The 14,722-nt window shown below is 46.7% G+C and overlaps 1 protein-coding gene across 1 annotated transcript in view; it reads left to right on the top strand.

Annotated features, from left to right (window-relative positions):
- LOC115155624 (zinc finger protein GLI2) overlaps positions 1–14,722 on the top strand; it is a 153,981-nt gene that overhangs the window by 86,650 nt on the left and 52,609 nt on the right. The gene's annotated exons all lie outside the window — the stretch shown is intronic.

Raw genomic sequence — 14,722 nt, 5'->3', positions numbered from 1 at the left:
TTGAGGCACATAAGACTAGTATATAAGATAGTTGTCGCTATAAACACACGTCTTGCACACAACATCTCCCAGAACACACCTGGGTATATGTTGTTAAGTAGTTTACACACTACATTAGCCACCATACTATGGTAATTAGTCTAACACCTAATACACTCTGATACATTAAAACATTCTCATTTCATCCTCTCATGTAATGGGATGTGTATGATGTATATAGTGTGTGTGTTTGCATATGTGTACATGTGTGCGTGCTTGAGTGTGTGTGTGTGAGAGAGTGAGAGTGTATGTGTACACATGCACACAATAGACTGTGTGTATGAGTGTGTGAACGAATGTTTGGGTATCGGAAACCATGGAAATTAGCAAAGACAAACAAAGCCCATTTCCTTCCCCTGTACGGAGTTCATATGATGACAGGCCTGTCCTCACAAACCTGTTATGACAACAGCTTGAAGAGACTAGAGAGAGCCGCCTGAGAGGCTAAAATGCTGAGCAATAGAGCCGCCTGAGAGAATAAAATGCTGAGCAATAGAGACGCCTGAGAGAATAAAAGGTTATCCACTACCCTCCACCATCTTTAGTGTGTCTGTCCTGTCCACTACCCTCCACCATCTTTAGTGTGTCTGTCCTATCCACTACCCTCCACCATCTTTAGTGTGTCTGTCCAGTCCACTACCCTCCACCATCTTTAGTGTGTCTGTCCTGTCCACTACCCTCCACCATCTTTAGTGTGTCTGTCCTGTCCACTACCCTCCACCATCTTTAGTGTGTCTGTCCAGTCCACTACCCTCCACCATCTTTAGTGTGTCTGTCCTGTCCACTACCCTCCACCATCTTTAGTGTGTCTGTCCAGTCCACTACCCTCCACCATCTTTAGTGTGTCTGTCCTGTCCACTACCCTCCACCATCTTTAGTGTGTCTGTCCTGTCCACTACCCTCCACCATCTTTAGTGTGTCTGTCCAGTCCACTACCCTCCACCATCTTTAGTGTGTCTGTCCTATCCACTACCCTCCACCATCTTTAGTGTGTCTGTCCTGTCCACTACCCTCCACCATCTTTAGTGTGTCTGTCCAGTCCACTACCCTCCACCATCTTTAGTGTGTCTGTCCTGTCCACTACCCTCCACCATCTTTAGTGTGTCTGTCCAGTCCACTACCCTCCACCATCTTTAGTGTGTCTGTCCTATCCACTACCCTCCACCATCTTTAGTGTGTCTGTCCTGTCCACTACCCTCCACCATCTTTAGTGTGTCTGTCCTGTCCACTACCCTCCACCATCTTTAGTGTGTCTGTCCTGTCCACTACCCTCCACCATCTTTAGTGTGTCTGTCCAGTCCACTACCCTCCACCATCTTTAGTGTGTCTGTCCAGTCCACTACCCTCCACCATCTTTAGTGTGTCTGTCCTGTCCACTACCCTCCACCATCTTTAGTGTGTCTGTCCTGTCCACTACCCTCCACCATCTTTAGTGTGTCTGTCCTATCCACTACCCTCCACCATCTTTAGTGTGCCTGTCCTATCCACTACCCTCCACCATCTTTAGTGTGTCTGTCCTGTCCACTACCCTCCACCATCTTTAGTGTGTCTGTCCTGTCCACTACCCTCCACCATCTTTAGTGTGTCTGTCCAGTCCACTACCCTCCACCATCTTTAGTGTGTCTGTCCTGTCCACTACCCTCCACCATCTTTAGTGTGTCTGTCCTATCCACTACCCTCCACCATCTTTAGTGTGTCTGTCCAGTCCACTACCCTCCACCATCTTTAGTGTGTCTGTCCTGTCCACTACCCTCCACCATCTTTAGTGTGTCTGTCCTGTCCACTACCCTCCACCATCTTTAGTGTGTCTGTCCAGTCCACTACCCTCCACCATCTTTAGTGTGTCTGTCCTGTCCACTACCCTCCACCATCTTTAGTGTGTCTGTCCAGTCCACTACCCTCCACCATCTTTAGTGTGTCTGTCCTGTCCACTACCCTCCACCATCTTTAGTGTGTCTGTCCAGTCCACTACCCTCCACCATCTTTAGTGTGTCTGTCCTGTCCACTACCCTCCACCATCTTTAGTGTGTCTGTCCAGTCCACTACCCTCCACCATCTTTAGTGTGTCTGTCCTATCCACTACCCTCCACCATCTTTAGTGTGTCTGTCCTGTCCACTACCCTCCACCATCTTTAGTGTGTCTGTCCTGTCCACTACCCTCCACCATCTTTAGTGTGTCTGTCCTATCCACTACCCTCCACCATCTTTAGTGTGTCTGTCCTGTCCACTACCCTCCACCATCTTTAGTGTGTCTGTCCAGTCCACTACCCTCCACCATCTTTAGTGTGTCTGTCCTGTCCACTACCCTCCACCATCTTTAGTGTGTCTGTCCTATCCACTACCCTCCACCATCTTTAGTGTGTCTGTCCTGTCCACTACCCTCCACCATCTTTAGTGTGTCTGTCCTGTCCACTACCCTCCACCATCTTTAGTGTGTCTGTCCAGTCCACTACCCTCCACCATCTTTAGTGTGTCTGTCCAGTCCACTACCCTCCACCATCTTTAATGTGTCTGTCCAGTCCACTACCCTCCACCATCTTTAGTGTGTCTGTCCAGTCCACTACCCTCCACCATCTTTAGTGTGTCTGTCCTGTACACTACCCTCCACCATCTTTAGTGTGTCTGTCCTGTCCACTACCCTCCACCATCTTTAGTGTGTCTGTCCAGTCCACTACCCTCCACCATCTTTAGTGTGTCTGTCCAGTCCACTACCCTCCACCATCTTTAGTGTGTCTGTCCTGTCCACTACCCTCCACCATCTTTAGTGTGTCTGTCCAGTCCACTACCCTCCACCATCTTTAGTGTGTCTGTCCTGTACACTACCCTCCACCATCTTTAGTGTGTCTGTCCTGTCCACTACCCTCCACCATCTTTAGTGTGTCTGTCCAGTCCACTACCCTCCACCATCTTTAGTGTGTCTGTCCAGTCCACTACCCTCCACCATCTTTAGTGTGTCTGTCCAGTCCACTACCCTCCACCATCTTTAGTGTGTCTGTCCTGTCCACTACCCTCCACCATCTTTAGTGTGTCTGTCCAGTCCACTACCCTCCACCATCTTTAGTGTGTCTGTCCAGTCCACTACCCTCCACCATCTTTAGTGTGTCTGTCCAGTCCACTACCCTCCACCATCTTTAGTGTGTCTGTCCAGTCCACTACCCTCCACCATCTTTAGTGTGTCTGTCCAGTCCACTACCCTCCACCATCTTTAGTGTGTCTGTCCAGTTCACTACCCTCCACCATCTTTAGTGTGTCTGTCCAGTCCACTACCCTCCACCATCTTTAGTGTGTCTGTCCTGTCCACTACCCTCCACCATCTTTAGTGTGTCTGTCCTGTCCACTACCCTTCACCATCTTTAGTGTGTCTGTCCTATCCACTACCCTCCACCATCTTTAGTGTGTCTGTCCAGTCCACTACCCTCCACCATCTTTAGTGTGTCTGTCCTATCCACTACCCTCCACCATCTTTAGTGTGTCTGTCCAGTCCACTACCCTCCACCATCTTTAGTGTGTCTGTCCTGTCCACTACCCTCCACCATCTTTAGTGTGTCTGTCCTATCCACTACCCTTCACCATCTTTAGTGTGTCTGTCCTGTCCACTACCCTCCACCATCTTTAGTGTGTCTGTCCTATCCACTACCCTCCACCATCTTTAGTGTGTCTGTCCAGTCCACTACCCTCCACCATCTTTAGTGTGTCTGTCCAGTCCACTACCCTCCACCATCTTTAGTGTGTCTGTCCTGTCCACTACCCTCCACCATCTTTAGTGTGTCTGTCCAGTCCACTACCCTCCACCATCTTTAGTGTGTCTGTCCTGTCCACTACCCTCCACCATCTTTAGTGTGTCTGTCCAGTCCACTACCCTCCACCATCTTTAGTGTGTCTGTCCTATCCACTACCCTCCACCATCTTTAGTGTATCTGTCCTATCCACTACCCTCCACCATCTTTAGTGTGTCTGTCCTATCCACTACCCTCCACCATCTTTAGTGTGTCTGTCCAGTCCACTACCCTCCACCATCTTTAGTGTGTCTGTCCAGTCCACTACCCTCCACCATCTTTAGTGTGTCTGTCCTGTCCACTAGCCTCCACCATCTTTAGTGTGTCTGTCCAGTCCACTACCCTCCACCATCTTTAGTGTGTCTGTCCAGTCCACTACCCTCCACCATCTTTAGTGTGTCTGTCCTGTCCACTACCCTCCACCATCTTTAGTGTGTCTATCCAGTCCACTAACCTCCACCATCTTTAGTGTGTCTGTCCTATCCACTACCCTCCACCATCTTTAGTGTGTCTGTCCTGTCCACTACCCTCCACCATCTTTAGTGTGTCTGTCCTGTCCACTACCCTCCACCATCTTTAGTGTGTCTGTCCTGTCCACTACCCTCCACCATCTTTAGTGTGTCTGTCCAGTCCACTACCCTCCACCATCTTTAGTGTGTCTGTCCAGTCCACTACCCTCCACCATCTTTAGTGTGTCTGTCCTGTCCACTACCCTCCACCATCTTTAGTGTGTCTGTCCAGTCCACTAACCTCCACCATCTTTAGTGTGTCTGTCCTGTCCACTACCCTCCACCATCTTTAGTGTGTCTGTCCTGTCCACTACCCTCCACCATCTTTAGTGTGTCTGTCCTGTCCACTACCCTCCACCATCTTTAGTGTGTCTGTCCTGTCCACTACCCTCCAACATCTTTAGTGTGTCTGTCCTGTCCACTACCCTCCACCATCTTTAGTGTGTCTGTCCTGTCCACTACCCTCCACCATCTTTAGTGTGTCTGTCCAGTCCACTACCCTCCACCATCTTTAGTGTGTCTGTCCAGTCCACTAGCCTCCACCATCTTTAGTGTGTCTGTCCAGTCCACTACCCTCCACCATCTTTAGTGTGTCTGTCCAGTCCACTACCCTCCACCATCTTTAGTGTGTCTGTCCTGTCCACTACCCTCCACCATCTTTAGTGTGTCTGTCCAGTCCACTACCCTCCACCATCTTTAGTGTGTCTGTCCTGTCCACTACCCTCCACCATCTTTAGTGTGTCTGTCCAGTCCACTACCCTCCACCATCTTTAGTGTGTCTGTCCTGTCCACTACCCTCCACCATCTTTAGTGTGTCTGTCCAGTCCACTACCCTCCACCATCTTTAGTGTGTCTGTCCTATCCACTACCCTCCACCATCTTTAGTGTGTCTGTCCAGTCCACTACCCTCCACCATCTTTAGTGTGTCTGTCCTGTCCACTACCCTCCACCATCTTTAGTGTGTCTGTCCAGTCCACTACCCTCCACCATCTTTAGTGTGTCTGTCCTGTCCACTACCCTCCACCATCTTTAGTGTGTCTGTCCAGTCCACTACCCTCCACCATCTTTAGGGTGTCTGTCCTATCCACTACCCTCCACCATCTTTAGTGTGTCCGTCCTATCCACTACCCTCCACCATCTTTAGTGTGTCTGTCCAGTCCACTACCCTCCACCATCTTTAGTGTGTCTGTCCAGTCCACTACCCTCCACCATCTTTAGTGTGTCTGTCCAGTCCACTACCCTCCACCATCTTTAGTGTGTCTGTCCAGTCCACTACCCTCCACCATCTTTAGTGTGTCTGTCCAGTCCACTACCCTCCACCATCTTTAGTGTGTCTGTCCAGTCCACTACCCTCCACCATCTTTAGTGTGTCTGTCCAGTCCACTACCCTCCACCATCTTTAGTGTGTCTGTCCTATCCACTACCCTCCACCATCTTTAATGTGTCTGTCCTATCCACTACCCTCCACCATCTTTAGGGTGTCTGTCCAGTCCACTACCCTCCACCATCTTTAGTGTGTCTGTCCTATCCACTACCCTCCACCATCTTTAGTGTGTCTGTCCAGTCCACTACCCTCCACCATCTTTAGTGTGTCTGTCCTGTCCACTACCCTCCACCATCTTTAGTGTGTCTGTCCTGTCCACTACCCTCCACCATCTTTAGTGTGTCTGTCCAGTCCACTACCCTCCACCATCTTTAGTGTGTCTGTCCTGTCCACTACCCTCCACCATCTTTAGTGTGTCTGTCCTGTCCACTACCCTCCACCATCTTTAGTGTGTCTGTCCTGTCCACTACCCTCCACCATCTTTAGTGTGTCTGTCCTGTCCACTACCCTCCACCATCTTTAGTGTGTCTGTCCTGTCCACTACCCTCCACCATCTTTAGTGTGTCTGTCCTATCCACTACCCTCCACCATCTTTAGTGTGTCTGTCCAGTCCACTACCCTCCACCATCTTTAGTGTGTCTGTCCTATCCACTACCCTCCACCATCTTTAGTGTGTCTGTCCTGTCCACTACCCTCCACCATCTTTAGTGTGTCTGTCCAGTCCACTACCCTCCACCATCTTTAGTGTGTCTGTCCAGTCCACTACCCTCCACCATCTTTAGTGTGTCTGTCCTGTACACTACCCTCCACCATCTTTAGTGTGTCTGTCCAGTCCACTACCCTCCACCATCTTTAGTGTGTCTGTCCTGTCCACTACCCTCCACCATCTTTAGTGTGTCTGTCCTATCCACTACCCTCCACCATCTTTAGTGTGTCTGTCCAGTCCACTACCCTCCACCATCTTTAGTGTGTCTGTCCTGTCCACTACCCTCCACCATCTTTAGTGTGTCTGTCCAGTCCACTACCCTCCACCATCTTTAGTGTGTCTGTCCTATCCACTACCCTCCACCATCTTTAGTGTGTCTGTCCAGTCCACTACCCTCCACCATCTTTAGTGTGTCTGTCCAGTCCACTAGCCTCCACCATCTTTAGTGTGTCTGTCCTGTCCACTACCCTCCACCATCTTTAGTGTGTCTGTCCTGTCCACTACCCTCCACCATCTTTAGTGTGTCTGTCCTGTCCACTACCCTCCACCATCTTTAGTGTGTCTGTCCTGTCCACTACCCTCCACCATCTTTAGTGTGTCTGTCCTGTCCACTACCCTCCACCATCTTTAGTGTGTCTGTCCTGTCCACTACCCTCCACCATCTTTAGTGTGTCTGTCCTATCCACTACCCTCCACCATCTTTAGTGTGTCTGTCCAGTCCACTACCCTCCACCATCTTTAGTGTGTCTGTCCTATCCACTACCCTCCACCATCTTTAGTGTGTCTGTCCAGTCCACTACCCTCCACCATCTTTAGTGTGTCTGTCCAGTCCACTACCCTCCACCATCTTTAGTGTGTCTGTCCAGTCCACTACCCTCCACCATCTTTAGTGTGTCTGTCCTGTCCACTACCCTCCACCATCTTTAGTGTGTCTGTCCAGTCCACTACCCTCCACCATCTTTAGTGTGTATGTCCTGTCCACTACCCTCCACCATCTTTAGTGTGTCTGTCCTGTCCACTACCCTCCACCATCTTTAGTGTGTCTGTCCTGTCCACTACCCTCCACCATCTTTAGTGTGTCTGTCCAGTCCACTACCCTCCACCATCTTTAGTGTGTCTGTCCTGTCCACTACCCTCCACCATCTTTAGTGTGTCTGTCCAGTACACTACCCTCCACCATCTTTAGTGTGTCTGTCCAGTCCACTACCCTCCACCATCTTTAGTGTGTCTGTCCTGTCCACTACCCTCCACCATCTTTAGTGTGTCTGTCCAGTCCACTAACCTCCACCATCTTTAGTGTGTCTGTCCTGTCCACTACCCTCCACCATCTTTAGTGTGTCTGTCCTGTCCACTACCCTCCACCATCTTTAGTGTGTCTGTCCTATCCACTACCCTCCACCATCTTTAGTGTGTCTGTCCTGTCCACTACCCTCCACCATCTTTAGTGTGTCTGTCCTGTCCACTACCCTCCACCATCTTTAGTGTGTCTGTCCTGTACACTACCCTCCACCATCTTTAGTGTGTCTGTCCTGTACACTACCCTCCACCATCTTTAGTGTGTCTGTCCTGTCCACTACCCTCCACCATCTTTAGTGTGTATGTCCTGTCCACTACCCTCCACCATCTTTAGTGTGTCTGTCCTGTCCACTACCCTCCACCATCTTTAGTGTGTCTGTCCTGTCCACTACCCTCCACCATCTTTAGTGTGTCTGTCCTGTCCACTACCCTCCACCATCTTTAGTGTGTATGTCCTGTCCACTACCCTCCACCATCCTTAGTGTGTCTGTCCAGTCCACTACCCTCCACCATCTTTAGTGTGTCTGTCCTGTCCACTACCCTCCACCATCTTTAGTGTGTCTGTCCTGTCCACTACCCTCCACCATCTTTAGTGTGTCTGTCCTGTCCACTACCCTCCACCATCTTTAGTGTGTCTGTCCAGTCCACTACCCTCCACCATCTTTAGTGTGTCTGTCCTATCCACTACCCTCCACCATCTTTAGTGTGTCTGTCCTGTCCACTACCCTCCACCATCTTTAGTGTGTCTGTCCAGTCCACTACCCTCCACCATCTTTAGTGTGTCTGTCCTATCCACTACCCTCCACCATCTTTAGTGTGTCTGTCCAGTCCACTACCCTCCACCATCTTTAGTGTGTATGTCCTGTCCACTACCCTCCACCATCTTTAGTGTGTCTGTCCAGTCCACTACCCTCCACCATCTTTAGTGTGTCTGTCCTGTCCACTACCCTCCACCATCTTTAATGTGTCTGTCCTGTCCACTACCCTCCACCATCTTTAGTGTGTCTGTCCTATCTACTACCCTCCACCATCTTTAGTGTGTCTGTCCAGTCCACTACCCTCCACCATCTTTAGTGTGTCTGTCCAGTCCACTACCCTCCACCATCTTTAGTGTGTCTGTCCTGTCCACTACCCTCCACCATCTTTAGTGTGTCTGTCCAGTCCACTACCCTCCACCATCTTTAGGGTGTCTGTCCAGTCCACTACCCTCCACCATCTTTAGTGTGTCTGTCCTGTCCACTACCCTCCACCATCTTTAGTGTGTCTGTCCTGTCCACTACCCTCCACCATCTTTAGTGTGTCTGTCCTATCCACTACCCTCCACCATCCTTAGTGTGTCTGTCCAGTCCACTACCTTCCACCATCTTTAGTGTGTCTGTCCAGTCCACTACCCTCCACCATCTTTAGTGTGTCTGTCCAGTCCACTACCCTCCACCATCTTTAGTGTGTCTGTCCTGTCCACTACCCTCCACCATCTTTAGTGTGTCTGTCCTGTCCACTACCCTCCACCATCTTTAGTGTGTCTGTCCAGTCCACTACCCTCCACCATCTTTAGTGTGTCTGTCCAGTCCACTACCCTCCACCATCTTTAGTGTGTCTGTCCTGTCCACTACCCTCCACCATCTTTAGTGTGTCTGTCCTATCCACTACCCTCCACCATCTTTAGTGTGTCTGTCCTGTCCACTACCCTCCACCATCTTTAGTGTGTCTGTCCTGTCCACTACCCTCCACCATCTTTAGTGTGTCTGTCCAGTCCACTACCCTCCACCATCTTTAGTGTGTCTGTCCTATCCACTACCCTCCACCATCTTTAGTGTGTCTGTCCAGTCCACTACCCTCCACCATCTTTAGTGTGTCTGTCCAGTCCACTACCCTCCACCATCCTTAGTGTGTCTGTCCTGTCCACTACCCTCCACCATCTTTAGTGTGTCTGTCCTATCCACTACCCTCCACCATCTTTAGTGTGTCTGTCCTATCCACTACCCTCCACCATCTTTAGTGTGTCTGTCCTGTCCACTACCCTCCACCATCTTTAGTGTGTCTGTCCAGTCCACTACCCTCCACCATCTTTAGTGTGTCTGTCCTATCCACTACCCTCCACCATCTTTAGTGTATCTGTCCAGTCCACTACCCTCCACCATCTTTAGTGTGTCTGTCCTGTACACTACCCTCCACCATCTTTAGTGTGTCTGTCCAGTCCACTACCCTCCACCATCTTTAGTGTGTCTGTCCTGTCCACTACCCTCCACCATCTTTAGTGTGTCTGTCCAGTCCACTACCCTCCACCATCTTTAGTGTGTCTGTCCAGTCCACTACCCTCCACCATCTTTAGTGTGTCTGTCCTGTCCACTACCCTCCACCCTCTTTAGTGTGTCTGTCCAGTCCACTACCCTCCACCATCTTTAGTGTGTCTGTCCAGTCCACTACCCTCCACCATCTTTAGTGTGTCTGTCCTATCCACTACCCTCCACCATCTTTAGTGTGTCTGTCCAGTCCACTACCCTCCACCATCTTTAGTGTGTCTGTCCAGTCCACTACCCTCCACCATCTTTAGTGTGTCTGTCCTGTCCACTACCCTCCACCATCTTTAGTGTGTCCGTCCTATCCACTACCCTCCACCATCTTTAGTGTGTCTGTCCAGTCCACTACCCTCCACCATCTTTAGTGTGTCTGTCCTGTACACTACCCTCCACCATCTTTAGTGTGTCTGTCCTGTCCACTACCCTCCACCATCTTTAGTGTGTCTGTCCAGTCCACTACCCTCCACCATCTTTAGTGTGTCTGTCCTGTCCACTACCCTCCACCATCTTTAGTGTGTCTGTCCAGTCCACTACCCTCCACCATCTTTAGTGTGTCTGTCCAGTCCACTACCCTCCACCATCTTTAGTGTGTCTGTCCAGTCCACTACCCTCCACCATCTTTAGTGTGTCTGTCCAGTCCACACAAAGCAGCTGTACTGGAAGTGGTTATGTGATCTGGCAGGTGAGGAGAAACTAAAGCTTCTCTGTGGGCCAGCAGAAACACATGCCTGTTCTCTTTTACTTTTTTTAAACCATATTTCTCTGTTTCTTTTGTCTTTCATGAGATACAATCAGCTCTGGATTAATATCATAGATTGTAAATTACATCACATTTCCATTAAATGTAATCTTGCTATATCAGAATGTGAACAACTCGTAAAAAGACTATGGGCAAATCACTTGTTCGAAAAATTAAGAGACCGGTGAGGATAGTCTCAGTGCGAAGTCACACAACAGATCAGAACATTTAGTTTAAGATGTATAGTGAAACAGTTTTTTAAACTGTTTAAATTTGTTTAAAAAACTGTTTCACTATACATCTGAAGAGGCAAAAAGTTATTTTTAGTTCTCTTTAAGGGTTCCATTGATTTCCCCATACAATGGAATTTGTTCGACTTGCATTAGGTCCCAGATTTCCTTCTTAATGCTACATTCTAACAAGTGTTCAAGTGTTTCATCATCAGGACATGTTGGCATTGGGCATTTTTGTGGATTTTAACATAATCGTTCCATTGGACTACTACTCTCACCAGGAGACTTCGCACTGAGACTATCCTCACCGGTCTCTTAATTTTTCGAACAAGTGATTTGCCCATAGTCTTTTTACGAGTTGTTCACATTCTGATATAGCAAGATTACATTTTAAAATTCGTCAACGTCTATAAGCTCTTTGAGACAAAATTATTAGGCAAAAAATAATATCAGACTTTGTTTTTAAAAGTATCTCAATCTTCTCCTTCCTATTTCTACTCGACTGGATATCACGTAAATTAAACATCAATATGTTATTGGTCCTGATAGGACCATTTTGTTGTGGCCCGTGGCTTTGGCATCGCAGAGGAAAGGGGCTCAAACCTCCACCCACCCCTCTCTCTTTTCTCCCCAGTTTCACTAGCTAACAGTAGAGACATTAAGCCCTTTGAGGGAGCTCAAACTACCCTTCTATCCCTCCACTCCTTTCTTCCTCCTTCTTCTAACAGTAGAGTATTGTGTGTATTGTTGTGTATTGTTAGATATTACTGCACTGTTGGAGCAAGGAACACAAGCATTTCGCTGCATCCGTAATAACGTTCAAAAGTTTGGGGTCACTTAGAAATGTCCACCAGAAATTTTTTTGTCCATTAAAATAACAACAAATTGATCAGAAACAGAGTGAAGAAATTGTTAATGTTGTAAATGACTATTGTAGCTGGAAACGGCTGATCTTTAATGGAATATCTACATAGGCATACAGAGGCCCATTATCAGCAACCATCACTCCTGTGTTCCAATGGCACGTTGTGTTAGCTAATCCAAGTTAATCATTTTAAAAGGATAATTGATCATTAGAAAACCCTTTTGCAATTATGTTAGCACAGCTGAAAAATGTTGTTCTAATTAAAGAAGCAATAAAACTGGTCTTATTTAGGGTAGTTGAGTATCTGGAGCCTCAGCATTTGTGGGTTTGATTACAGGCTCAAAATGGCCAGAAACAAATAACTTTCTCCTGAAACTCATCAGTCTATTCTAGTTTTGAGAAATGAAGCCTATTCCATGCGAGAAATTGCCAAGAAACTGAAGATCTCGTACAACGCTGTGTACTACTCCCTTCACAGAACAGTGCAAACTGGCTCTAACCAGAATAGAAAGAGGAGTGGCAGGCCCCGGTGCACAACTGAGCAAGAGGACAAGTACAATAGAGTGTCTAGTTTGAAAAACAGACGCCTCACAAGTCCTCAACTGGCAGCTTCATTAAATAGTACACGCAAAACACCAGTCTCAACGTCAACAGTGAAGAGGCAACTCAGGATGCTGGCCTTCTAGGCAGAGTTGCAAAGAAAAAGCCATATCTCAGACTGGCCAATCAAAATAAAAGATGGGCAAAAAAACACAGACACTGGACAGAGGAACTCTGCCTAGAAGGCCAGCATCCCGGAGTCACCTCTTCACTGTTGATGTTGAGACTGGTGTTTTGCGGGTACTATTTAATGAAGCTGCCAGTTGAGGACTTGTGAGCCGTCTGTTTCCCTCATGTAGCCTAGCCCATAGGCCTATATGTTTTGATGAGGTTTGTATCACAACTAAATAGCTTCTTAAAATTAAGCACATGAATCCGCTTTACAAGGGGGTTAGAGCCTAACTGGCATATATAAGCAGTGAGTGAGTTTCAAGTTTGGGGAAGAACATTTTCACCATAACAATGCACCTTTATAATAAAAGCATTACATGCATAATCACATTTGCTGTCACTTTTGATAATGGTGTTTTCCCACTAATGGAACATTGTATTTATAGCTTACTGCCATGTGCGCATTGCTGCACTTATAATGTGAAGAAATATCCTAATAGTTTATCAACATTTTAAACTAAATGTTCTGATCTGTTGTGTCAGCCACCTTGTGTAAACAAATATTGGGGGATGCTAGTGGTTGTATTAATTTGGGATCTATTGCACCCCACAACTTTCCCAGACTATGTTTGGAATATTTATTTCTTGCACAGAATAGAATAGCATTCAGGGAGAAGGTTTTAGATGCACTATTGTAAAGTGGTTTTTCCACTGGATATCTTAAGGTGAATGCACCAATTTGTAAGTCGCTCTGGATAAGAGCGTCTGCTAAATGACTTAAATGTAAATGTAATGTAAATGTCACAACGCCGCTCTCCGGGCCGCGAAAGGCATGTTTTTTTTAGGGTGCATTCCGGCCACAAAGGTGATACTGCCGTGAAATTCGAGGCATTATCAAGTGCTTGTCAAATTGTGAATGAGAGACTATTGAAGTGTGTACAGCCTGCACAAAAAAACAACGCCGAGCTCATGCCTTTCAAGCGACTATTTTTCAAATCATCTTTAGTCTCATCATGCAGCCTTACAATGTATTAAAAATCCAAACATATAGCCCAACGTTTGTAGAACAGCTAAAGTTACATTAATAACTCTGTAATTAAGCATATAGGAATACCTACTGTATTTCTTTGATAAAAGGATTAGCCCCTTTTTTCAATTTTCGCCTAAAATGACATATCCAAATCTATCTGCCTGTAGCTGAAGCAAGGATATGCATATTCTTGGTACCATTTGAAAGGAAACACTTTAAAGTTGATGTAAATGTGAAAGAAATGTAGTAGAATATAACACAATAGATCTGGTAAAGATAATACAAAGAAAAAAAACGTTATTTGGTATTTTTTTGTACCATCATCTTTGAAATGCAAGAGAAAGGCCATAATGTATTATTCCAGCTCAGGTGCAATTTAGATTTTGGCCACTAGATGGCATCAGCGTATGTGCAAAGTTCTAGACTGATCCAATGAACCATTGCACTTCTGTTCAAAATGTTGTGCCAAAACTACCCAAATGTGCCTAATTTGTTTATTAATAACTTTTCATGTTCAAAATTGTGCACTCTCCTCAAACAATAGCATGGTATTCGTTCACTGTAATAGCTACTGTAAATTGGACAGTGAAGTTAGCTTAACAAGAATTTAAGCTTTCTGCCAATATCAGATATGTCTATGTCCTGGGAAATGTTCTTGTTACTTACAACCTCATGCTAATCGCATTAGCCTATGTTAGCTCAACCGTCCCGTGGAAGGGACACAGATCCCGAATAAGTTTTAACCGCTCAACACGGAATAGCCGAATCAACACGGAACACTCCCTCAAATCGTTTGTAGAAAATATTTATATTTTTTTCAGCTTTGTTCAATTGAATTCTTCATAGTATAAAATAATATAAAATAATGCCATGGAATTCTAAGCAAATCTTGTCTGCTAAATGAACTAGTGTAGCCCACAGCCATATCGCATAGCCAGATCAGGACCTCTATTTCTTCTGAAATAGACTACATTTTGTTCATATCGTGCTTCTTTAGACCTGTTTAAAATACATAATGGATTTATTGTGAAGGTGTAGGCTATATTATATGGATTTATTAGACTTTTTAAAATGTAGATGTTCCAAAGGTCTGCATCAGTGGCTTGTAATATATGTGTGGAAGCCAGGAGATGCTAAATGTGTTTATGTTAATAAACTGTCAATTACCGTGAGACTGACAGTTATTTGCTTGAC

The sequence above is a fragment of the Salmo trutta genome, chromosome 20 (assembly GCF_901001165.1).
Source record: "Salmo trutta chromosome 20, fSalTru1.1, whole genome shotgun sequence".
NCBI classification, from domain to species: Eukaryota; Metazoa; Chordata; class Actinopteri; order Salmoniformes; family Salmonidae; genus Salmo; species Salmo trutta.
The sequence above is the reverse complement of the archived record's forward strand: the minus strand, read 5'-3'. Positions and strand labels throughout refer to the sequence as shown.